Source organism: Leuresthes tenuis, unplaced genomic scaffold (genome assembly GCF_036924035.1).
Source record: "Leuresthes tenuis unplaced genomic scaffold, fLeuTen1.0.hap1 SCAF_24, whole genome shotgun sequence".
In the NCBI taxonomy this organism is placed as follows: domain Eukaryota; kingdom Metazoa; phylum Chordata; class Actinopteri; order Atheriniformes; family Atherinopsidae; genus Leuresthes; species Leuresthes tenuis.
The window spans coordinates 16,009,742-16,036,074 of NW_027325378.1; the positions used below are offsets into that span (position 1 = coordinate 16,009,742).

At 38.9% G+C, this 26,333-nt stretch overlaps 1 protein-coding gene across 1 annotated transcript in view; it reads right to left on the minus strand.

The window, feature by feature from the left end:
* Positions 1–24,230, minus strand: part of ctnnd2a (catenin (cadherin-associated protein), delta 2a) — a 222,402-nt gene extending 198,172 nt beyond the window's left edge. The window contains exon 1 of the mRNA XM_072378041.1: positions 23,932–24,230. The gene's annotated coding sequence lies outside the window, so the exon portion shown is untranslated. The remainder of the gene's footprint in view (positions 1–23,931) is intronic.
* Positions 24,231–26,333: the final 2,103 nt, after the last annotated feature.

Here is a 26,333-nt window from a genome sequence, read left to right on the forward strand (position 1 = left end):
CCTGTGGAGTGACTGTCTAACAGTTTTGCTCTACCAGATGTATGAAATCTGTCATTTTTCAGCCAGTTATTATGTGACAAAGTCTTCAGGATATTTCCCGCCCCTCCCGCTATACAATGTACTACATCCTCATAGCTGGTTAGTTCACATCTTGAACATTGATTTCAGTGTGCTTTAAGTAGTAGCCTTAACTGTCATATAAGCACTATACAGCCTATTCTGAATGTGCAAAGCAGCTGAATGCAGCAGTTTGAATTTATGACTCAGACATCAATAAGTGAACCACAATAAAACACTTTCCAATTTAAAACTGGCTCTTGTGCCCATCCCTTAATGGTAATGGCTTTATTAAGGTACAATCTAGAAAAAATGTATAATAAAAAATGCAATCAGTCTGCTACCCTAAAAGGAGTAAATGTGACACATTTCTAAGGCAAATTCTTGTGAAATGGCTCACTTCAGCATTGCTATTTGTGCATTTTAGGCCACATTTCTGATGACCTAAAGCGACTCTTTGAAAATAATATTTTCTTAAGGGGGGTCTCTGGACTCCTTAAGTATTTGAGGATTCAAAGAAAAACACACATTTGAGTTTATATGCACATTCACAGGCAAACAACTGTTAATGACATTTTTGACTGGGTCTATGTCCTGTCTGCTGTTATGAATTATGTATGCATTTTAAAACTGCCTTTTGCCACCTTGATGATCTAATTAGAATTGTTCATACAACTTGATAGCTATATCAGACAGTGGTGCCATGGGAAATGGTAACTCGTATCTTCTGCTTTTTCAAAATTCAGAATGAGGAACACGTCGTTTAAACCTGATAGAAATGCTAGACTTTGGGAAGTTTTAATAAGTTGTAACTGATCAGCTGTGTGCACCTTTTCATCATCCTCAAGAGCTTAAATAATAATCATTCCTAACATATGGTTAATAATGCTAATGTCATCAGAACGAAGGAAAGCTTGGAAAATGAAGAAATGGTAATTAGAATTTCCACACCCAATTTCCCCAGCCAATCACTCCTGACATCCAAGGGCTGCTGTGCTGTTCAAGAATTATTCACAAAGTCTAGCAAATATGAATGTCTTGTATGATTGATAGCTCTAATTTACCTTCACATAACTTCTATATTAAACTCTGAATGATGCATAATTCAGTTAGCAGAGCTGAGACATGAAAAAGGTGCATGCAAAACGAGAAATGCACATACAAACACAGCACTGTACACCTAAAAGAGGAGCAGTGATCCTCTGTGAATAATTTTACAAACTGACCTTAAGCACATCAAAACAACCAGGTAGAATATGTGGGCAATGCCACCTTTATCGTTCTTAATCATGTAAGCTCGAGTTTTTTTAACTTGACGATTGGTGGTCACATGAGGCTGCAGTGGACAGGTGCAATCTATGACAGTCAAGATAGCTTTTTTACCATTGCTAAAGAACCTCAGTTGTGACATTATTGGTATTCATACGTCTGGCTATGAATTTCTGATCTCCAACCAAGAAAATGTCACAAGAGGTCAGATTTCCCAGTGATTACCTTGAATGTAGTTTGTCAATGCTAAGCTTTGTATTAAAGTCATTACCAAAAGTACAGCTTACACAGAAAACCCTAAATCTCTCTTGATCCAATGTTTGTTGTTAATATAAAAGCAACAAAGTAAGAAAAGAGGTCTTAGAGTTCTGACTTTCCGCTTCTGTGATACATCCAATTTACAATTGTGTCATTAACAGAACTATGCACTATGCAAACTGTGGTTTGGTCACCTGTAGCAATGTTTGTTGTGCTTTTATTGACCAGGACCACACACTTTTCTGTGGTGATCAAAGTGTCTCATTTGAGAAGTCAACACTGCTCAACTTGGGACACAGTCGTGATTGTTCTCTTTTACAAGTCACAAGCAGAAGGAAAGCAGAAATGGAGAAAATGTGCTGCATTTGAAGTACCTGAGAACAGATAAGTAAGGACACAAAATCATGTCATTTTCGACCTTGGCATTCTCAGTGCACAAATATTACTGCCTCCAGGTTTGCTTTGTTGCTTGGCTATTCACAACATGTCAGCAGTTATGTAAAAGAGACCAGCTAAAAGTGTTCTAGGAGTATGCTACTTTCTTTATCATTTCATCAAGAATATAAAGACTAACAGAATATAAATATAAAGAATATAAAGATTTTTTGATTTAGGCTGCCTATTCGGTGGATTATAAAAGTATGGAAGGTGAGGTTAAGAAACCTCATGGGTCATCCCTTTGACTATACAGAGAGCTCTTAAGAATCATAAAAGACCAAGGTTTAATAGAACAGGTCACAAAAGTTCATTGCAACATGTTTGGATTCTGCCTCATTTTTCACATCTCAAATAGAAATTCTCCTTTCTGACAGTTTCCTCTATAAAACCTAAACTAATGGCAGATTTTTTAAATGCTTCTGACAAGGCTTTTATAGTACGACACATACAGATGGTATTTTTAAGGCTATTTTTCTATTTTCTATTTTCGCAATAATTCTGAAATGTTGCAAAAATTGCTTATATTTGACTTATTTGGATGTCATGACAAGGATCTTGTTGAAATGAAAACAAATATGTAACCCTCTTGCTGTGAGGTGCTAACCACCACACCACAGTGCAGCCCGAAATAATTCCAACTAATACATTAACTGATTTAATGTGCTGATTTACAAATTGCTTCAAAACTGATGTAGATATTTGGTTTGATATTCACTCCTTTGCCGAGGAAATCCAGTGCTTATAAATGTGCTGGAAAGAATGAACCTCAATTTGCATATTTCTTAAATGTGTAATGGCGGCTTGTAAAAGTTTTATTCTCAAAAAAGAACATTGAAAAATCTCAGAAAACCATAAAAGAGGCAATATCAGACCTTAGAGTGAGACAGAGGTGGGAATGGCTCATGACTCTAGCAGCCTCAGTGATTGAGGAAGTTGGTCACAGACAACTGGGATCTGAAGCCTGAAGCCATATTATGCCTCCTTTGAAAACCCCCAAAGCAAACAGCGAACAGAGACAGCAACATTGATTATTTCAATCAATACCCCAAGCTATTGCTACTTTCGCATTTCTATGATATACATTACTGTATTTCCAAAAGCACACTGATTATCCAGAAGTCTTATATACAAACAGATAAATATCAACTGAACTTATCTTAAAGGAGAGGAAATATATGCATAACATTTAAACTTTTGTTGTTGTTTTAGCCTGGAGTGGTGTACATGTACACACGTATGCACACAGTTCAGTCAGGCAGCTTGGAAGCCATGAGATGGCTGACCTAGATTGGATGCTAGGTTTGAAGGCAGGAGAAACCATCTGCATACAAAGTCAGAGATCTCTGAACCAACAGAGGGTGAAACAGGGAAAAAAATAGAAATAATTTCTTTTTTCCTCGTACTGAATATGTTCTATATAGTTAGTTATTTTACTATTATAAAATAACAAGACCAGGACAAGAAAACTGGATACAGAAATCCAAGCAGAGGCAGAAAGGCATACCTTGTGGTGTTATTTGACACCATAGCAGAAAACACTCCATTGTCTTTACAGACAGGAGTGCATTATATGAGTTACTTAATGGACATGCAGACCAGTGGAGAAAACAGCTCAACTTGCAAGGTGAATGTGTTCTAAAGTACCTAGAACAGATCGCTATAAAGCATGCTGTTCATCACGATTGTAGCCAGATCTTATGGGCTAATATTAAAATGCATTGTCTCCCGCAAGCCTCATCACACTTGAACAAGCACAATCCAAGACATTAAATTAGCCTTCTACATGTCAATCGAAAATGAGGGCAGTTATATTAGTCTGTTGGCAGTGTTTCCTGTGATTTTAAAATTATTTACATCCAATGGTGACTGGTATGCATATCAGTAAAACAAGAAGACACTGAAACAAAAACATAGTAGTAAGCAAAGGAAATGGTAATACAGATGTTGGTGTCAGCTGATGCAATTGTGTCTGGAAATAATGAAGGCTCAAAAGTAAGTTTCATCCCACTGACTGGCAGACTGTTATATTCAGTGGATCATTAACACATCTGAAATAATACTGTCAACTCTCAAAGCTGGAGCTGTCATTAGGAAGACTGCCATCACCTCTGAAACCCAGGATGTGACACCAACAGGGAGTCATGCAAATTCAAGCCTCACAGCACACAAAAAAAGATGAGGAAGACCCCTCAATATGCATAAATGAATGTATGGGCTTGAAAGCCCTATAATGTACATGCAACCTATTCAGGGTGAATTCTGTCTCTCAAATCAATGTCAGCTGAGAAAGACTCTAGCCCTCCCTGGGCCTCTCCAAGGTAACATGGGTGTAGTTAATGGCTGAATGGGAAGAAGAGGCCAAATGCTCAAGAGGATAAGAACTATATTTAAGCAGGATTTAGACAAGAGTACAGGAGATGAGAGGGTGGCAGGAACACAACGAAGAAACTAAAAGAGAAGTTGGGATGAAGGATCAGGTTTTTCATTTGTGTGACTTGATATGTAAGCATGCTGCAAATACAGTGCAGTGTACTTTTTCAACCATTCATACTTAAGAGGTCCATAAGACTTTATTCAGTGATCGTGCACAGTTTTTCTAAATATCAGTAAGTCACTCAGCCAGCCTGGTAATAACCTATTCCATCCTCCTTTTTATGTTCCCTCTCTGAAACATGCATCCACATACACACTTAGATATAGACATAGTCACTTCTGTATTCACATCCATAAACACTGTTTCATTACCCTCACAACTGTGAAAAGAAACTACCAATTATGATATCCTGGATTTCCAGTCCACTCATTCTTTGTATGTGTATGTGTCTTAAGTATATGTAAGATGAAAGTTTTATAGTATATACATTAATGTAGTAGATTCTTGCCATTCTCTTTTGTTATATAAACCTAAAGAGAGTGTATGGAATGCACATTTGCAGTGACATAGCATAAGCAAGAAGCTATTTTATATGGTGGGAATAGCTTGTGTATTCCCTGCAGCTTGCAAGCGTATGCATGCAATGATGTATGATACCCTTAAACTCACAAGTAGAAATAAAGATATAATGTAACCTGTCTTGTTAGAAAGACAGGGATACATTTTAACAGATAACAGCTGCCTGAGAGGAGAGGCTACTCATGGCTCCCACAATTTCTTTGCAATCACTAAAAGCTTCTTTCTTGTCTCAGAAGCATTGTCCTTGACTTATAGTCCAGAAAAGCAGTGAAAAGTGATTTACATATAATGTTTGCAAACCTTTAAACAATTTCAAGAGTACTGGATCTGCTGTTGCTGCATTTAATGGATTAACTTTGAGAAATTTGTAAGAAAAGAGAATATTGTGATGCTTTCATCTTTTCCCTGCGGTGGAACAGCTTTGGGTTTTCTACAATTAATTCTATAAAAACTGATGTGTTCCTGTACCATAATGATGAGAGTATAATCTAACAAGCTCTGATGCTATGCACTATTTTTATCTACATGTCCTGTAAAGGATGCTAATAGGCTATAGAGAACACAGCCATCACAACCCTGTTGGATTTGAACAGTTTTTCAAGAACTTAACTTTCCAATAAACAATCTATTCTATATAATCTATACAATACTCACTGTGTCAGATTTTTTTTTTTTAAAAAAGATAAGATAAATAGATAATAACGCCATTATCCTTCTGCCAAAAACAGAACTGAATGTTTTTATTTGAATTTTTTCCTTCTGGCAGAGGACACCTCGACGAGTTCAAAAACATTAATTAATGTAATTGATAGGAGAGTCTGACTTTATTGCAAAGGGAAACTAGCTTTAAAAACTCACTTGAATAATTTTGTTCTTTGTAACAAAGACATGAAGACAAGGATATGAAGCTGGACATGAAAGCTCCAAACGTAACTGCAGTCACAATCTATTTGCTGCTTCAATGCATCCTGGAGCTGTCCATGGTGCTGAACATCACAATTCCCTCAGTGTTTCTCTCTTTGTGCTCAAAGATCATGATAATTATTGTGTGTAACAATCAAATGGAGCTTCAGCCTTTCATATGGTCAGTATGTAGGCTACATAAACAAAATTTCCGATTTCCATTTTGTTATTAATCTAATTTAATACAACATTCCATTTGTATTATATAACCTTCTAGTTATACATTGTGTGAGCCCATTACTCACTGAAGTGCTTGGGATTCAGGAAAAAATGTCAGCATGCATAACTCTTCAGTCATTACAAACCCATGTCTGCACAATTATCATTTGAGCTGGCGGCTTTCGAGAACTAATCCGCTAACAAAGATGGCATGCGTTCAAAGTAACTCTGACAGGTGGATGGATGGTGTGACAAAACTAAGAGAGATTATTCTAAACCTGGCACAACCACATTCTGTCTTAAACAGGTGAAGACACAAAGGGGAAGAGGGAAAAAGCGTGTGAAAGAGGGAAAGTCATTACACAGACAGAGACCAAGGAGAGTATGGTGGGTTAATTTGATAACCTTGACCATGGCTGTCATCATATGCTGTCCTGTATGTGCAGATATGATTGGCATTCAATGAGGATAAGAACCAACATTTACCTGGGCGTTATCTCTGAGACAGCAGACTTGAGTCAGCCTGTGATCTAATGATTCCTCTGTGACATGTCCAAAAGAAACACCATGATTTGGGTGGTCATTTCATATCTGGCTGGGTTTTTTTTCTATCTATTAATATTATTTTTACTGTTATAAACGTGATGTTGTGAATGAACGTAAGAACTGTGGCACACAAACAAAATTTAGATACCCTACTCTCTTTTTTGACTAACAACTTGATAAGTGGAAAATCAAAGGTTACTTAATTGTATTGTAAAAGAAAAAAAAGTGAAAATATGGTTATTAGCTTTAAATGAAAAAATAATAAATAGATAATAAGGAGCAAGACAGTAAAAGTCAGACATAGAAAAAGAAATGAGAGAAAAATAGTTGAGAAAGAAACAATAAGCAAAGGAGACCATGCTTAACATGATAATAGTAGGACTATCTGTGTTTTAAACATAATCTGTTTTTCCATACTAACAAAGAAAACCCTTGATGTATTAAAATTGGTTACATAACAAGGTGTTTTCCATACCAAACCATATTTGCCACATTTAACATGTGTTAAGAAAAAAAACTTTGATGGTTTTATCCGTCAAACAGCTCATACAATCCAGGTGGGAAAGTTAACACCACTTTTATTTCCACTTGATCGGAGGGGATGACCCGTACATGTGCCTAATAATAAACAGGATGTTTCTTGAACATGTTCCATGTCACACTAAGAAGCACATGAATGCATAATTGATTTTTTACAGTGCATGATGAGTGGCATTTCAGTAAAGACTGATTGATTTTGAAATAAAAATAAATAAATAACACTCTCATAGGTGTCTCATAGGCTCTTATACAAACAATATCGTGAAGACACAGCTGCTTCAACTGTGACTCAGAAACTAGGCATTATGGTGCTAGACTTCATCCACTGTAGCACTTTTCCATTTAGAAATTGTTACCCTTCCTATCTCTAGCGGAAGCCTCTGTTGGGCTGTAGGCCTATCACACTGTGAGACCTATTGTATAAAGCTACAGTGTAGGGGCTGTGCTTTGGCATGACAGGAAGAGTATCCCCCTGAGAGTTTGATAAGCAAGACAGGGAGCATTGACATCGACTCATCCTATCTCTCAGTCTTCCTGTTTAATATACATTTTATCCAACCATAGAAATACATTTTTGTACCCTCCACTGATGCAAACCATTCCTTATCCTCTCACTTTACCTTAACCATAATCATGAGAAAATAATTCCCTACCTCTAACCTAAGTGCATAAATAAGTCCTTGCTTCCAAAAGCACCCTAATTATGACTACTGTTGATCAAAGTTTTAATCAGTTATTTCCCTGTGCACATAACAACTATAAATCATTACAACTCTTATTGCAGAATGTTTAATCATTTAAACATGTGCCCTCATTGGCCTCATCCAACAAGTAACACACTGTAATATTGTTTATAAAAGACCAAGAAGCGGGTTTATCAAATGTTTCTCCTTCAAGATGTGTTAATTAATTTCCTTAGATTCATTAAGTCAAATATGATTTATAAAACTGCATATCTCTCGGATACAATTAAAATAAAAGTAAACATCATAGTTAGGCATGTTGTAAAAGGAATTCAAATAAAACTGGTACCATCTGATGTATGATGTGTGCATGTGAAGAGGTGATACACAAGAAGGGCTTGGAAGTTATTTTCATGCTCTTCCAGCTGCTAAGGGCTGAAAGTCTGCCTGCTGCTTGTGTTTGATCCCACTGAGATGCCGTACATCTGTCAGAGGCAGGGAGATCCCACTGGGACCCCACTGCTTCAGTCCTATCAGAATGATGTCATCCTACTGCTCACTCACCTCACACTCTACTTCCCCTTTTCTCAGTTACTCCCACAATATTTCCCTCTATTTACCAGCATCTCTTTTTTGCATACCCCCTTTCTCTCTTTCATGGTATCCTCCACGCGCTGCTGCATATTGTTCCCCAGGAAATGATCATCAGTACATAGAGTTTTGCTTCTTTTTGTCATCAATAATGTCAAATCAATATCATAATTTGTTTTGTGTGTCTGTGACACACCCCTTGTGCAAAGTCCGTCCCATGCCAGATAGTCATGATCGTGACATTTCAGGAGTTGATTAAAATGTCAAAAATGTATTTACAATTAACAAATCAACTGTCTTTTTTGTCGATTATATAACCCCTTTTAGATATAGATTTGTGGTTTTCATGCCTTTGACCACAAATCGCCTCCTCCAAGTTATTAGGCCATATTCTTTCATTTGGCTTCGACAAAAATGTGCCCACAGTGATGCAGAGCTTGGCTTTACAACTGAATCTGCTATGTTAATGTCAATACATGCTTGTGGAAATGCAGTCTGTCGAAGATTAGGCGCCTTGAGATAAACAGTGCCATTTAAGCAACATAGAGGAAGAAAGTTTGGGGGAAAAAACTAAGAATTAGTTACAAGAACATTACATTTCTGATGCTTTTATTAATGATCATGGTCAGCTCTAACTATTGTGACAGGCATAAGCAGAAAAACAATGACTGACAGACAAATGAGTGACACAAATGTGTTGATGTACATACAGCATTTGTATGCATTGTTACAATATGTGAAGCAGCTGTGTGTGAATGGAAAAAAAATGCTGCTGAGCTGGCATTTTTGTACAAATGTTGTTGTCCTATTACACACCTTATCAGGCACAAAACACATTCCTCTAAACCTATGCAGGAGCAGAGTGTGTGTGTGTATGCAATGTTCAGTCATAATTGTGACTGTTTGTCTGGCAATGCCTGAATAAATGCACAACATCTTGTGCAGTATGAATTTGTGTGTGTCAGAAAGACGAAAAATAGAGGGAGATATGACAGGAGAGAAAGGAAAAAGGGAGAAAGATAAAGGCATTCAGTGCAGCTCTCTCTGGGTCCAAAGCCACTGGGTGGCACAGCAGAGTTTCACTGTGCAAATCTCTGTGTAATAACTGAGTCACAGAGAAAACAATAGAACTCTCTGCCCCTTTTCACAAGCCAAAAAGCCTTCGGGGCTGCTGGTTAGTCTGTCTAACCGTGTGTGAACAGAAATGAATGACTGTATGTGTTATCCTGAAATGAAAGCCAGTCATGAAGTGTATTGTCTGATTTGAATAAAGTGATGTGTATTTTATATGTGTTATCTGTGCTGAGGTATACTTTTGTACTGCCTGGACCTGGACAAGGCGTATCTAATAACTGGAGCCCACTGACACCCACACTTGGTTTCCTTTTGTTATAATTACTAGGGCTAGGGATGTTACCTTGTGTAGTTGCATTGTGGTTGGTAGCACAACCCTTTATTTATCTCTTTTTTCTTAGATTAGAACTGTTGACTGTGTTGTTATCTATTTTGTTTTTCTAATTTTATTAATTTGTTAATACCCACTGGCTCTGATTTCAGTTATTGTACTTTCATTTTTGTCACTAAATAGAAAAATTGCCTTTCCTTAACCAGTTTCACCTAGTTCTAATGTTACTTCCTATTTCCTTGGCTCAACTAAACCATAACAGACCAATAAAATTTATTCAGAAGCTAGTCAGGAGTTGAAGTAAACAGAAATTAATGAGTATTACTGAGAAATACCTAATTAAATAAGATAGCTGACAGAAAAAAAAAATAATAATTCTAAGTGATAATTAGCCAATCGACATATGAAATAGGAAAATATTTTAGTGTTAATTTTAGCTATTGCTGCCTTTTTTATAACTGCTGTCTTGCTGGGTAAAGGGTTACACCAGTGCCAAAATGAAATGGATGAATATATTTTGATGGTGTGACACCAAACTGTTAACTAAACCCTATGAAAAAAAACATGAAATGCTGTTGATAAAGAATATAATCTGTAGCTTTTTGTACTGCAAATTTGTCCGGATTTGTGCACCTTACAGATGGATGATGCCAAACACTTTTTTTAGCCATGTATAAGCAGCAGTGATTTAGCCTGTTACATGAAGTAAAAAGAAATTGGTGAACTTGAACTACTTGAAATGCTTTGAGGTTAATGAGAGACGTAAAATGAACTGATCCATTTTGCCTCCCATCTGCTTTTCAGCCCTTTTTCTCTAGTCAACATTTAAAAGAGAAAAAAACAAGGAACTGGTGTGTGTAAAAATGCAGTCTGTAAATCTTCAGAAGTTCAAACTCATTTCTCCTCGATGGTTGCATTCAGAACAGTGCACTTTACCAAAAAAACTTCTCGTCACCGAAGAAAAAAACATCAGATAACGGAATGATTGCAACAATCATTTCCAAAAATCAATAGCATGATCAATGTGACACACATGTTCATTTAATTCTAACATCACAAACTCCACCACATAAACTTGATGTTTAATTGATGTCTTGATAAATATCTTAACACTTATTTTGGCCTTGATTGACAATTATTGGCTGCAGGGGGCTCATTAAACTTGTTCAACATCAAGTTCAACTGGAAACTGAATGCACTGAATTAATGCATTTGCTAGACTAACACTGAGATGCAGATGGATTTTTTTGTCATCCAATACAGCATACAAGCAGCACATAAATATCAATGCACCTCAGAGATAAATTCATCTGATTAACTTTCTTTACACTGGTAGCCTGCCATTTAATGACATTATTGATTTTACCTTAACCACAGACTTGCCTCAGAGATTTAAAGCAATCACAGGTTACTCAGTAATGTGCTCAGGCTGCTCTCCTTCAACAGCATGTTCTGTTGCATCTTCTCTGAAGCCTGTTCACCACATCTGTGTCGCCACAGCATATAGCTTCTGAGCTGATTAGAAGCTTCTATTAGTCTGTTATTGATCAAACAGAAGCAATTCTTCTTGTATTTATGATGTACACCTCACAAGGTCTAATCCTGTCCATCTACTGGGCCATTACGGTACATTATTTCATTGTGATATATAGTAACCAAAGCTACTGATCCAACAGTTACCATAGTCTCTGGACCTTGATGTCTTTATAAACTCTTGCTGGTAACCTCCTGATCCTCAGTTTACCCTGTAGTGTATGTGACAAAGGCTGTGGGTGTATGTTTCTCAGCTTAGTGCACTGGAATACAGTCAATCTTTTGATACATGTGTATTTCTCGGTGTGTACCGTACGTATACTAACAACGTGTGTGTGAGCCAGATATAGCATGGAGCCTTCTCTGCTTGGCTCACACCATTCAGAGAGCAGGGAGGTCTCTGCTGGAGAAGCTGGTGGAAACCTCTGTGCTGACTCTGGACTCCTGCTGTCAAGGAGAAAGTGCCTTAATGGGAGAAAAAGTCACTATGTCTGACTTCCCATGAGAAAATGGAAATTCAATTTGGTGCACAGCATGATGGCAGAACATCCCACACTGGAAAAAAAAGCATGGGTTTTTGCTTGTTTGGGCTATATCCGTGCAGTCATGATGACGTGCGAGAATACTGTAGGTACTGCCTGTGTCTCCTTCACAGCCTTTACTACACTGACCCATCAAAACCACACGATGTGAAGGAAAATTGATCGATTCCTCATAAAGCAGGGTTTGTTGCAGTACTCTCCTATCGGTAGGCAGGGTAGTGATGTAACCCTTTGAAACACTTGACAAGATCTAAAAACTTTCACTCCGGGCACCCCCCCACGTCATAACAGTTTAAGATTAGGAACCTCCAAAAGATCAAAGTTATATGCCTAACTGGGACATTGGTTTCATTCGACCTTGTGATCTTTAATGCAACATTTCAAAACATATGCCAAACATCTGTGAATAAGAGGTTGAGATTAGTGTTTCTTATTTGTCATCATTGTCCATTCATAACAGAATGTAGTTTAACATATCTAATATTTATTGTTTGGAAATACTACAGTTTGTGTCTATATTTTTGGTTGACTGTAAAAGGAAAAGGGCTATAGATAAAAGAGAAGACAATATGTGAATGGAAAACAAAATTTGGTGTAGTTAAGACAACAAATTCCTCCCATTTCAAACAACACTGTTTTTTGGCAATGTCTGACAGTACTGTGGAATGCTGGTGAGAAAAAAATGTATCATTCAGAGCTCACATTGACCCAGCAACCAAACACACAATAAAAATGACTTTCACTTAATGTGATCTTTTCTGGAAACACTAATACTGTTCTTCCACAGAGAGTAACAGCACAGATTAGGTAGCCTACCGGCAATAAATGTAATCCCCAGCTTTGGCTGCTGTGTCCGTGAGATCAATATCATTTTTTCGACTAATGGAGAGGAAAAAATAGTCCACTCAGAATGAAATAAAACTCTCTGAACCTTACCTCCCACTGAGGAAACATCCTCCATCATCCAAAGTCTACAGTGCAGGTCAAATAATTAAAATTAATATCACATAAGCAAAACAGCAGGAGTGAATAACTAACTTAGCTCTCCCACCTCCACACTTTTCCGGCTTCGTCTTTCCTGCACTCTGTATGTCTGTGAATGCATCTATGTGAGTGTGTGTTCACAGTGCCTTGGCTGCAAAGTGGCTTTTTGTTGCTATTATGATCAATTGTTTGTCTCTTGGTTTTGGAAAGTGTATCAGTTCATTTGTCTGCAGTGGGAAGGCAGGGGGAGAAAAAGAGACACGAGAGTGACAGAAATGGTGCACGTGTGTGTCTGTGTGAGTTTTGCCATTTCTCTGCATCTTTTAAGGCAACGGCGAACCCTTTCAAAAGCCTCTCTTTGACACATAGAGACTTTTATTCCAAATTGCTGGCACAAACCCGAACCCAGCAGATTTGGAGCTTAATTGGCCTAAACAACAGTGAGGGGTATCTTATCCTTGCAAATCTCTGTAGTTTTTCAGAGGGAATGGTGGGATTTTTTTGGTTTGGTAAAGCATTCAAAAAATAAAAGATGACTCACAAAACTAGCAAACTTACACACGCATACATGAAATGAATTGTAATTACAAATTACTTTCACCATTACAAGTATTTTCAGTTGGTCTCAGTGCTGAGTTGGTTAAAATGATCAAACCTTTCTCACATTTCTGTGTTTCTTTGAATTAGAGAAGCTTCTGTCAAACAGTACTAGTAAGACAAAGACACACCCTTGCAGTCCTTTTCTATTCTTGGAGTCTGCTACAAAGATACCCAACAAATCTCAAAACACATCAACCGATCACACACATCAAGCCTTAATTGGTATACTCGACAGTGCTTGTTAGTTCTGCTTTCAAAAAATTTCACAAAAAAAGCCCAAGGGCCACTTTTTTTATTTTTTAAACCCATTTGGAGACTGAAAACATTCCAAAACACAAGCTACTTTTCACGTCATTTCTCACAAGCAAGAGATGTGGGAGCTGATGCAGGGCTGTAAAACTGTGGGCATACGTCATTAGAAATTCATGAGCCACACAATATCTGAGTTAATTTATATGCAGATAATATCAACACAGAGTTTCTTGATGAATTATACATCGCAGATGCAACCCACGGAAGACAGATGAGTGAAATTAAGGTGCACTTGCAGATCTAAAGTCTGGCCATAGTTGAAATCCGCACAGCACCCCCATGCAAGAGATAACACAGAGAACAAAGAAGTACCATCAAGTGTTTTTACAAGGCAGTTTGATGCCAAATGATTCACCAAGACAGTCCTTTTGCTACGGCAATTGATAGGAGAGTTCTTTACACTTCTTCTAAATGCTATACATTTTGAAGAAAAAGCTTTCAGATTGAATTTGTGAGCAGCCTAGTTGGGAGAATTTAGAACACTGAGATGGTTACCTCAAGAATAAAATTGAGGGTGTCACAACACAGCTATTTTCACTTAATTTAGTGATACATACTCTCATTTTACTCAATTCTAGCTTCTTAACAATGCTGTTAATTAGTTCTTGTCCCCTACTACTTGAAATCACAAGTTTTATTCTAATCGTAAATTGAGTCAGATAGATCTGCTCTACAGCATTTTATGCCAAAACTTGTGTTGCTTTTGGTACATCGCAGACAAAGCCTAATGCTAATTGTATGCAAGATAAATGGGGCAAATTAGAACATCTGATCATATTATATTATCTCAAAAATGTAAAATATCTTAACTGGGATGGCAGAATAATCATACAGTTCATGAGTAATTTGAAGGAATGGTGTGTAATTTGTAAACATATTTTCCGCAATGACACTTCATAGGTGACGGATTGACGGTATAGGAAAATGGATGGATGGATGGACACTTCATAGGTTTTATAGAAAATTATGAAAGTAAAACTAGGGAATTTAGCTTCTGGTTTCTTATCAAATCGCCAAGCACCTCAAGTATCCTCGTGTTTACTTAGGAAGCTCAATGTGAAGCGTTCCTTTTTCAGAGATCCATTATTTATAATTCATGGACCACCACCAGTGGCACAACAAAACATGCCCCTTTCATTGCCATGACTTATTATTCTTGAATAACTCCATATTTATATGGCTCTGCAGTCCATGTGAGACTTGCATGCATTTTAATCTGAATATCATCCAAAAGAATAAAACCTGTTCTCATACTGCTGAGTAAAAAGACAGCATTTTGTTGACAGGTGAGCGACTGTATATAACAAAGAGTGTCCCAGGAGGCGCTGGGAATAAATATAAATGCTGAATACCGGGATATACTATTCAGCTTACACTGACGTGAGCTTTACTTGGTGCAAGCACCTTGTGTAGCTAAACAGAAAACCTGCCTTTGTTAGCTCAGGGACTGCAGAATAAAATCTAATAATGTGGACAGCAAGAGCTGAGGCTCGACTGCAAGTGCAGTTCTCCACTGTCAACACATATCAATAAACAACCTAATGAAACACCCCATGGTCAAAACCCATCCATTTTCTATACCTGCTTATTCTGTTGGTCAGGTTGTGGGGGGGCTAGAGCCTATCCCAGCAGTGGGGTACACCCTGGACAGGTTGCCAGTCCATCACAGGGCCACACCAGACAAACAACCACACACACTCACTCCTAAGGACAATTTTAGAGACACCAATTAAGCTAACACCCATGTTTTTGGACAGTGGGAGTAACCAGAGAGAACCCACGCATATGCAGGGAGAACATGCAAACTCCACACAGAAGGGCCCAGCCAGGTGTTGAACCTAGAACCCTCTTGCTGTGAGGCAATGTTGCTTACCACCACATCACCGTTCCTTTTGTTCTTTTAGACATGCTGAATGCTAAATCCTCATTCATTCTCCTCGTATGCTCTGGGTTCCACAGGTGGTTGTTGTGACAGATGTCACCCACATTTTCTTTTACCAAAAAGAGCTTCCTTCGCTCTCTGTTTTAGCTTTCTCTCATGTTGACCACTTCCTTTTGTTGCCTCTGATCTCTGATGACCCTCTTTTCTATATTCTTTTCTACATTGATCCAAACACTCATAGGTCCACACCCACATAAACTCATCACTGCAGGGCGATAAACTAAGTTGGCTCAATCCATAAACAGGCCGTATTGGTCTGATCCCTATCTCTTTCCCTCTCTGTAATTCCCATCATTTCCATCAAATCTGGAGATGTGAGAAAGAGTTTGATTGACAGATGGAAGTGGCCACAGCATTGCCCAGCTGATAATAATCAGTGTGTGCTGCTGATGGGCTGAAGGCTGAATCGAGCACAGGCATCTAATAGGGCATTTGTACCACTTTGTGTGTGTGCATCAGAGAGTAAGAGAGAAAGATGGCAGAAGATCAGGGATAAAAAAATTTGTGAATGACAAAGTTAGAAAAAAATACTTTTATTTGATACAACTGCCCATTCACATGAAAAACAGTTTTGATAAAGTAGGTAAAAGTCACGGCATATGGCATATTCGGTGCCACACTGGGTGACCCTTGAAGCTCAGAAAAAAAAAAATCTGGTTTTGACAAGTACAAACCAGAAACCATTGTTCAGATTTGAATCAACTAAATCGCTAAAATGGTTTTAGTCACTGAAAATCAGTTTGATAAATGGCAATCAGCGATGAGTGGGGCAAGCAGTTCAGCCGGGCTCAGTTACCATAACAACACTATCTGACTGTTAAAATGACACCTGTAAGCAGTGACAGGGAAAAAAAACTTTCTTCTTATAGCAGCACCACACAGTGGTCAAATAATTCAAATGTTTTTGACAAACCTCAGGAAAGGATGCCAACTCCACCTACAAGGTTTGGTGTCAGAACATAAAAACATTTGAGAAGGTACAATATGTCTTTTACTTTTTACCATTTCGGATGCCGGGTGACAGCTTAGCTTTGCTACCCTGTCCCTAATAAATCCATCCATCCATCCATCCCGCCCTCCATTCATCCAAATCCATCCATGCATTTTCAATTCAGGGTCCTGTTGGAGCAAGAGACTATCCCATAACCATTGGGTGAGAGGCAGGGTACACCCTGGACAGATTGATTATATGAAGTTAAAAAAAAAGACATGCATTATTGGATAACCATTGGGTAACCATTGGATTTTTGGATGTTGCTTTGTCACTGTTTGCAAAGACAATTGGTTATTTATCATGCTGCTTCACTATCAGGTAGCAGAAAGACTTACAAGACAGCTTTGCATGACTATATAGAATTATACACACACACACACACATATAGTATATATAGTTGCATATATCTCACACATACTGTAGCATGATCACACTCACCAACTCACCAACTGTCGTTCAGCGGTTTTATATCAGCACAAAGAAGGGAAAAAACTGTTCTGTACTCAATAACAAACAATATAAACTTATAGTAGTTTCTACGAGAGCTTGGACTCAATTTGTTAGCACTTCTTTTTGTATTTATGCACCAGCAATGTAAAATAATGTAGGTATTTTATAAGGTACATCTGTAACTAACAGTTGCTGAGGTTATTGAGAGATGAACTTTAAATCTGTGTAATTCAATTGCCTTTTGCTGCCACGTGACTCCAAAGGAGAAATCATCATTTGAAAATAATGAATGAATCTTCTCTGGGCAATGCTCCAGCTTTGTGTTTTCAGCCAGCAGTGTCACATCATTGTTTAATGGTGTTGTGTTTCAGACCACAGGTCTGAGTGCTGGACGTCTCTCAAAAATTGGATGATTTTGGCTGGACTTCATTTCAATTCTGTTCTTAGTTTCGACAAAGAAAGCAATGAAATGGACTTTTATGGAACAGACAAGAAACAAACACACGCATCCTTGCTCACACACCTGCATATTTTGAGACACAGGTGCTCATATTTCGTCGAACATATCATTATCCACTTGACCAGTTAGAGAGATAAATACTATGTTGAGGTTGCTGAGACTATTGATGAAGCCAACAAAAGTATACCACCATGCTTCCTACCATGTAACGTGTCATTACGCCAGTCCTTTCTTTTTTTTCTCTTAGCTCTTCCATTTTCGACATTTAAGCAACACATATGGGCCTTACAGCTGCAGAACCTGCTGCTATCATCTGCGAAAATTAAACCACCTAGCCATACTGAGGAAGTTGTCTTTAATTACATTCTGACAAAAAGATTCCACGAAAGGGTCAGGATGTAAGTTGCAGGATGAAGAGCAATGTCAACCTTTGAGCAATCACCCAGCAGAAATGAACAGACAGGCTGCATGGAAGTAACGAGGACAATGCCACTTGGAGAATGTCAAGGAGCTAGATGCGAAAAACAACACTGTACATTGCAGCCACTCACATGCATATCTACACATACAGCAACATTCTTGCACATATTCTCAAACCCTGGGCCACATTTGAAACGACTGACTGCCAACCTCTACTTATGTTAAAAAGGTTGCAATCATGCATATACACACCAACAGCAATAAATACACTTCCACACCAGTCAAAAATACACAAAGCAACTACAGGCAACATATTTGCACAGGGACATCAAAGCGATCTGTGCTCCAGCTTCTGCTTTCCTTTGATGGTCAATTAACTCTGGAAGACGAGGCTAGCTAAGCCCCTTATTTATTTGCTTTTGCAAGTACAGTGTGACAGGTATGGCTAAACAACCACTGACATAAAGCTCCATACCATATCATTAGCGTTAATCACGCTGTATTTTCCTTCTTAGATGCTGGTAAATACAGCATGTAGCTGTTCTGTAGTTTTCTGTAGTTTTCTTTTCTGTCACTATTTGATTCCTGGTTCCTCACTCAACCACTCTGCTACTTTCGATTCTAACCGTTTATGTGTAGCTTTCACTCCTAAGCCCTACTTCATCTTTACACTCCACCTCCTCCGTCTTTTAACAGTTTACCACTTCCTCCCCTCACTCACCTTCATCTTTCACCCACAAGCCCCTCCCCCTCCCCCACACATTATGTTCACCTGTTCCTTTTTATCTCCATTTTTCTCTTCTATTTCTTTGGTTCATCTCTTTGCTTGTCTTTTGTTTTATAACACTAAAAAGCAGAAGGGTTGAGGATGGAGGGTGGATAATGGCGTGGAGGGAGAAGGCGGAGGGAAGTGTGCTGACAGAGGGAGTCCCATCTGCAGCGAGCTCATTAGATGATGGGAGGAGAGTCGGAGGCAGACACAGACTAATAGGCATCCACACAACCCCCTCTCTGTGTCTGTCTCTTTCTCACAGCCACATATTTCTGCTTTGCTGGACTCATTCCGACACATCACTACCTCCTCCATCTCTCTCTGTCTTCTTCCTGCTGCGCTCCTCAAAGTCCCACTCTCGTTAATCACCTCGAAATGCAATACAGAGTAACTGAATGGTTTTACCTTTTACCACCTACCAGTACTATAAGGCTATATTTTCTTACAACATGTAGCATCAGTGAAAATCGAGACATAAATCCAAAGCATTGTTAACACTGCACAACTCATCTTCACTTTCTTCTACAGTAAAAAAGTATGACACATTGCTGTGGAAAGATTAAATGCTAAACAAAAGCTGTGTGGGCTTCAAGTCTGAGCTCAGCTCACTCAGCTTTTGTGAAGATAACTAACAGATGACTGAAGGAGCATTTTGTTTTAACACTCGCTTCACAAGTTGTGAGAGCACTGAACCCTAGGGCAGAAAAATGGGCACTTCTCAAAACTATACCACAACGTTCACCTCAACTCATCTCAGCTTATTTATTTGGTGCTTTTCAAGCATTTGAAGTACGACCCAAAATGCTTCGTGGAACAAAAAAACACAATTGTGGAGAAATAAAAGGCCAACATATCTTATTGTGAAGAATTATGGGGGACCAATCATTAAAACAACAATTAATTCAATAGTTTTATTAAAATAATGTATTAATTGATTATAAATAAAGCTGGTTACCAAGACCACACTAATCCAGTGTTCTTAAAGTCTCATGAAATTCAATTATTGTTCATTATAAAACAATTAAATCCATCTTCAGAGCAAAATAAAAGTCACTTCCAAGGAGTGAAACTATTTTTTGTCTTCTTTCTTCTACAGGAGAGTAAATGTAATTTCAAGAATATGTAAAGTTGCTGTAAAACAAACTAAAAAAGTAAGCATTTAAAGCAGCACTGGAAAAGTGAAAGAACCTTAAAACTATGTGCTTCCGGCAAGTTTTGTAGGACACTAACCTTTGTTATGAACATTCTATAACCTGAAACTGCCCTGGGGGATGAGATACCACTTTGGTTTCTACACAGATATCCTTTATGTTATCATGTTGTGCATCAACAACTAGATAACAATACTCTTTTGCCATGATAAGTTTAAAAAAAAAAAAACATTCCACCACAACAAAGTGGTGGAAAAAACACAACACAATGGCAGACGCACCGAAGAGAGTCACACTGGTTTCACATGTTTTCCATGTTCAAATGGTTAAATGATAAAAAGCAAATCATATAAGAGATAAACTGTAACAGGAAAACATGCAGTCTTATTCTTGTTAGGTCCTGCAACATTACCCAACATTGTCACTTGATGTTTTTGATGGCTTCTGGAAATGTCTTTGCCAACCTCTTCAGCGTAGCAACACTTTAACATGTATGGCTGTGCATGAGCAGGGCCCAGATCGATATTTGTTTTTATATCAGTAATGTTAAATCCCACATCAATGAGGGTAGCCAAAAAAGCTAAGAAATTGACAGATTCTCTGGTGTTACTTAACGGAATCACTAAAATAAATGTACTTGTTAACTATTTTCTCAAAAAAGACAGATTGGAATAAATGACAAACTCAACATTGCAGAATCACTGGCAGAAGTCAGTAAAGCCCTGATTGAGTAGGGCACTAATGTGTTGCATAACTCTGAGTAATAATAGTAAAGAAAAGATAATTAGGTCACTTCATAACTGACCCGGAGGGACAAACTTAAACACAAAGAGTAATATATGGAACATGTTAAGTGCACTATGGACGAAATTACATGTTTAATAGAGTGGAACATGTCCATGATCTTGTAACAATTCCACTGCAATGACAACGCTATAAAACTGTCCATTAGCAGAGCTCATAAGCATTTCGTCACCAACACGAGCATCAAGTTATCAGATTGATGAGCACATTGTGGCTGCCAATTAGCACCTAGCCTACTCCCATGAATATGCAATCAATGAAGTCTGCAAGTGTCGCTCAACTGTCAGCCAACTGCCCGAGGGCCAAAGACATCACACAAAATGAACAATTGGAGGAAAAGAAGTAGAACATATAACGGATAAGAGATTGTGTGTGTATCAAAATGATATGGATTCATTATTTTGTCTGTTTTTAAGCTTTTATCTTGTATGGTAGTTTTAATCTCTCTGCTCATTTTCATTACTTTTTTTTGTAATTACAGGTGTTGGGTCATACCTGAATAAGAAACCATATTTACTCTTTGGCTTTATGCTTTATATTTCATGTCAATATTTACATAAAACTTTCAGGAATATTTGTAAAATTAAGGACTGGGTGCACCCTGGACAGGTTCCCAGTCCACCACAGGTCTCAACACAGAGACAACGAGACAAACAACCATACATGCTCACTCTTAGGATCAATTTAGAATCACCAGTTAACTCAAAATGCATGTTTTTGGACAAGGAATCCAGAACACCCGGTGAGAACCCGTGCATATACACAGGGTGAACATGCAAACTCCACACTCCTCTGCAGGGATTTGAACCAGGAGTCCTCTTGCTGTGAGGCAATGGTGCTAACCACCAGGCAGCCCCACAGTGTTTTTCCCTTGTCAGTTTTAATATGTAGGTCAGGCTTTAGTGAGGAACAGAACTTCTGAGCAGAGAATCGCTGTCTTTCTTGCTGGAAAGCCTCTGAGTACTGTTAGCACAAGACAGTCTTGGAGCTCTCTATGTAATCTCACTGCCCATAATGTCACATGAATTATGAAACGTTCTAAAAAATGAAAAGATGGAAAGCCTCATTCCAAATGAAGATCAGGTGTGAGATACGATTAAATTGTAAGATAGCTCAAAATTTAAGAAAGGCAAAGTCATGGGCAACTACCCAAACATTCAGAAACAGTCCCTATTACCTCTCTCTAACTCAGTCTCAACTTATTTCATGCGTTAAAAATTGACCTTAAGTATCCGATGCGGCCCATGTGCTGTAACTCGTATTTGACTGACCAAGTCTGTGAGTCACAATACAATATTTAATCTGTTACACCATCAATGCACTGTGCCAAACCCCAACTTTTGTTTTCTGATGATTAAAAATATGACAGCATTTTTTTTTCATTTTCAAATCCTCTCTGACCCTGCTCTGCCACAAGGAGAACAACAATAATTCAAGCTCGACCCTCACATCAGCATTACTGTGTGTATAAGGCAGGGCCAGCTCATCGCGGTAGCTTGTTGGACTGTCGTCAGCACTCCATCCTGTGGACGCCTGCCAGCATCCCCTCTGTCCGATCAATAGGCACTGGCGGCTAGCTTTCCCGCTTTCCTTTCTCCCTCTCTTGGCTACCACAGTATAAAGACTGTTCTGTTCTGCCAGCGCAGCATAGTGATTAGGCATTAGGCCTGTGCTGCTGTGTGAATTAGCTTAATCGGTGTCCGTGATGAAGGACGAGGCTTTTCATGCCCACTGGAGACATTCACTGGACATAAAAGAAATTAATCTTTAGGAAATTCAGAGAGAGGATGGAGCGTGTGTGTGTGTGTGTGTGCATGTGTGTGTGTGAGTAAAGTAGGGAAATTGCAGAAGAATTGTTGAAACAGTTCCCACAGGGATAGGTCCTTTGTAATGCTCTTTGTCCTTAAACCATACGAATAGAAAAAAACCTACAGAGGTTCTTGAAGATGTGTGGCTCAGGGGTAAGAAGAGTGCTACACTGTCATCTCCTGAAGTACTGGAAAAGTGGATAATATGCTAGTTGAGGCTGATTGAGCAGCTGTTGTATATGGGAGAAAAAAATCGACGTCCTCATTTTCCTCCACCAGAGGTCAGTTTGAGGGGAATTACATGTGATTGCACAGCTGCTTACCTGGCACAGAGGAAGCTGCATTATCTGCATACCAGCTCAAAGTTTTCTAGTTTCAATGCAGCACAGGCCAAAAGGGCCTGGTGTGATATACAGTAGAGCATCTACTCCAGCAACACATTTTACACCTTGTACTTCTATGCCCTCAGCTGTCCATCATGCACCTGCCCAAGTGCTGACATGCAGCCGGCTGAACATGTACCCACAGCATGCCTAACAACAGCCAAGCCCTCCTCTTCAACTCCACATCATCTTCTGGATATATTGTGCGCCCTTGACAAATTGCCAGCATTCAACCCCCCTCTTGGAGGTGTCTATTGATCAAAGCACAAGTAAGCCTGTGGCAAAGGTAGAAAGTAACTGTACTTTTATCCACCTCATGATACAAAGACACACAGAAAAATGGCATTCCAGTGAAACTTTATGGGTAGTAAATGACAATTACATCAGATTACTACACTGTAATTTTGTTCCGATAAATCCTGTCTTATCCCATGACAGAATATATTTAAAAAGAATGTATCACTAATAAGTGTAACTTATAATAGGGAATAAGGATGTCAAACAAATGTAGTTGTCCAGTAAGGAAGCATAACCATAGACTACTCTTTTTATTGACAAAGTGCATTTTGCACCTTTGGAGCACTTTTATGCACATCCAATAACATATTTAGGTCAGTCATGTGTAACCAAGTATCTTGTATATTGAAGGATCTGGAGACATTCAACCACATGGCTCTGACAAAAGCTTTGAAACAAGCTTGTTACCAAAAAGAGTGCATCGGACTCAAACCAGCAGCTTCCCAAAACCGTCCCTCATGACTGATCCAGGAGTCTTGATCACATTTGCTGCACATCTCCAAATTGAAATCAGATTAAACAAGAAGCTGAAAACTGGTATTTGTAGAGCTGACACCTCTTCTCCCCTTGTCCGATCACATTAAGTGTACAACTAGGAGAACAACGCGATGGCTTACCGAAATGAGATCCTGGCCACTGTCAGGTTTCTCCCCGTTTCCCTACTGTCCCCAGTCCGCTTCTCTTTCAAGTCAATCCGCAGTGTACTCAAATCAGATCAAAACGAAGCGGTGCGCCTTCTTGCTGCGTCCAGAGTTGCCGTGGATGGAACGATCATTTGCCGGGATGCTGTGGCTGGGGGGTAGGGGGTGCAAGGCTGAGGCATCCGCAGGCAGGAGGAAAAGAATGTGGAGGACACAAGTGAGAAAGAGGCAAGGCGCGTGCAGCGAGAGCAAGAAAATAAGAAAGAAAGACAGAGGATAGCAGCAAAGCACCGCAGCGACACGGAGGCACCGGAGAGGAGGCAGACAGCAGCTCTCCGTCTCGCCCTCGCTCACGCACATGCGCGCGCACGTGAAGAATGTATTTCATAGGAGGACAAGGAGCGACATCTTCAGGTGAGAAGTCCTTGGACGAGGTTGGGAGGCGCCTCAAATATATAATAAAATACCCTTTATATATCCAATCAGTGCATTGTGATTGTATTGCTTTTTTGCGTCATAGGAGACAATACAAAGAGAAACAGAGAAATGTTGCTGATTCCAACATATTCCAACATTTCTCTGCAAGAGCTGTGTTTCACTGCTGTTTGCCGAATATGTGTGCATATAATTTAAGCACCTTATGGTGAGTCATCTAATACATCCGTTATTTCCATGAGACCCTCTCCAACCACTTACCTAGTCCCAACTCTTACTTTAAACCAACTGTCAGCCAAAATCGTCACTTGATCCTGCAGAATAATCAAAGGAGACGGACCCACTGTCCCCCACCCACCCTCTCACCCACCCTCCAAAAAAAAATTTGACTTGAGAGGAATCAGTTTCATCACCAACTCCACCCCCACATGTGTTATTGTACACCCCCATCCCCCAACTCACTCCATGGCAACCAGATCCCTTTAGGGGTTATGATAATAATATCACCTGACCTGCACTGCATCATCTCTCTGGCCCAATCTATTTCTGTATGACTTTATTTCTCTGCATGTCACATACACCTGGCTTCTCAAGGCCCAGAATTGCTGAGTGTTTCAGATGTTTGTGGCTATACCATGTCACTGCTGACTCAGATAAGTTGAGGTTGAAGTCTTTCTTTCTTTCTTTGAGCTCTGTCAGGTGTTACTTATTTTACTTATTTCTGAGAAGCTTACAACCTTGAATTCAATTAAGCTGGTGTAGAAAATGGATGGATGTACATATGAATTATTTTGAAAGAAATTCAAATGTTCATTGATATAAACGTGCTCATTTCTCAGTCATGCACCCATGAGCTGTGTTTATCTTGATGTCTGCTCCATGATGTCTTATGGAAAATAAGTGCTACAGATGAACTGATTGTTAAACTTCAAAGGTTGGAAAGAATATCAGAAGATCAATGACCTCATACTTTAAACAAATCCACCAAACTCAGAGGAAAATACAGTTGCAACACTGATCAGAAAGTATGGAACCAGCCATACCACTAATCACAGCCATAGTGACCATCTCCTGATGTGAAGCTCATGTGTTAATTCAGTAGGAAAGATTTGTTCCCTCTCACCTGCCCTTATTATCAAGTGTTTGGATTTTTCATTCTGTTACGCTTTTTCACTTCCATTTTCCCACATTGTCCAACTAATTTTACTCTCAATCTGTCTCACCTCTTTCTGTTGCCAGAGGAGCCTCATCAGAAGTGCTTGTCTCCTATCTCTGATCATCCATCACCAGCACCTTGACTCTGTGGGGTCCTCTCATCTCTCCTTCTTTTGTTTATGAAATCACTACCCTGAGATGACGTTTAAGTTTATGTATTTAGCAGACGCTTTTATCTGAAGCGAATTACAAATGAAGATATAACAAGCTATATAAAAAGCTAACAATAAACTACATAGAAGGAACCCACTAGTCTGACTCTGTCAGAGGTGACAGAGTAGAGATAGGGTGCAGGCATAGAAAGAAGTGCAGAAAGATAAAGTGCAAAGATAGAGGGGGTAGGTAAGTACAAGGTAAGTGCTAGGATAGGAGGAGATGAAACATCAGTCTGATTGCCAAACAAAATTTGTTTCAAATTCAACTCTTGGACATCAATACATTTGGTTACATCTTTTCAATAGATCTCTCTTTATTGACATGATGCCATGGAAAGTTAACCTCTTGCAAAGTCTAGCTCAGAAGAACAGACAGGCAGATGCCTCAGACTTGGCACAGGGGTTATCACTGGAAATTTGTGACAGTTTCTGTGACAGCTCAGCGAGCGTGAAGGACACTGCATAATGTCAAAAATTCCCCGCTCGCTCCTTAGCACTAAACTGTAACTTCAAGTTTTTCTGTATAACATCAAAATAAAGCTCGCGTAATGCTGGCAGCCTGCTGTTTAGTCA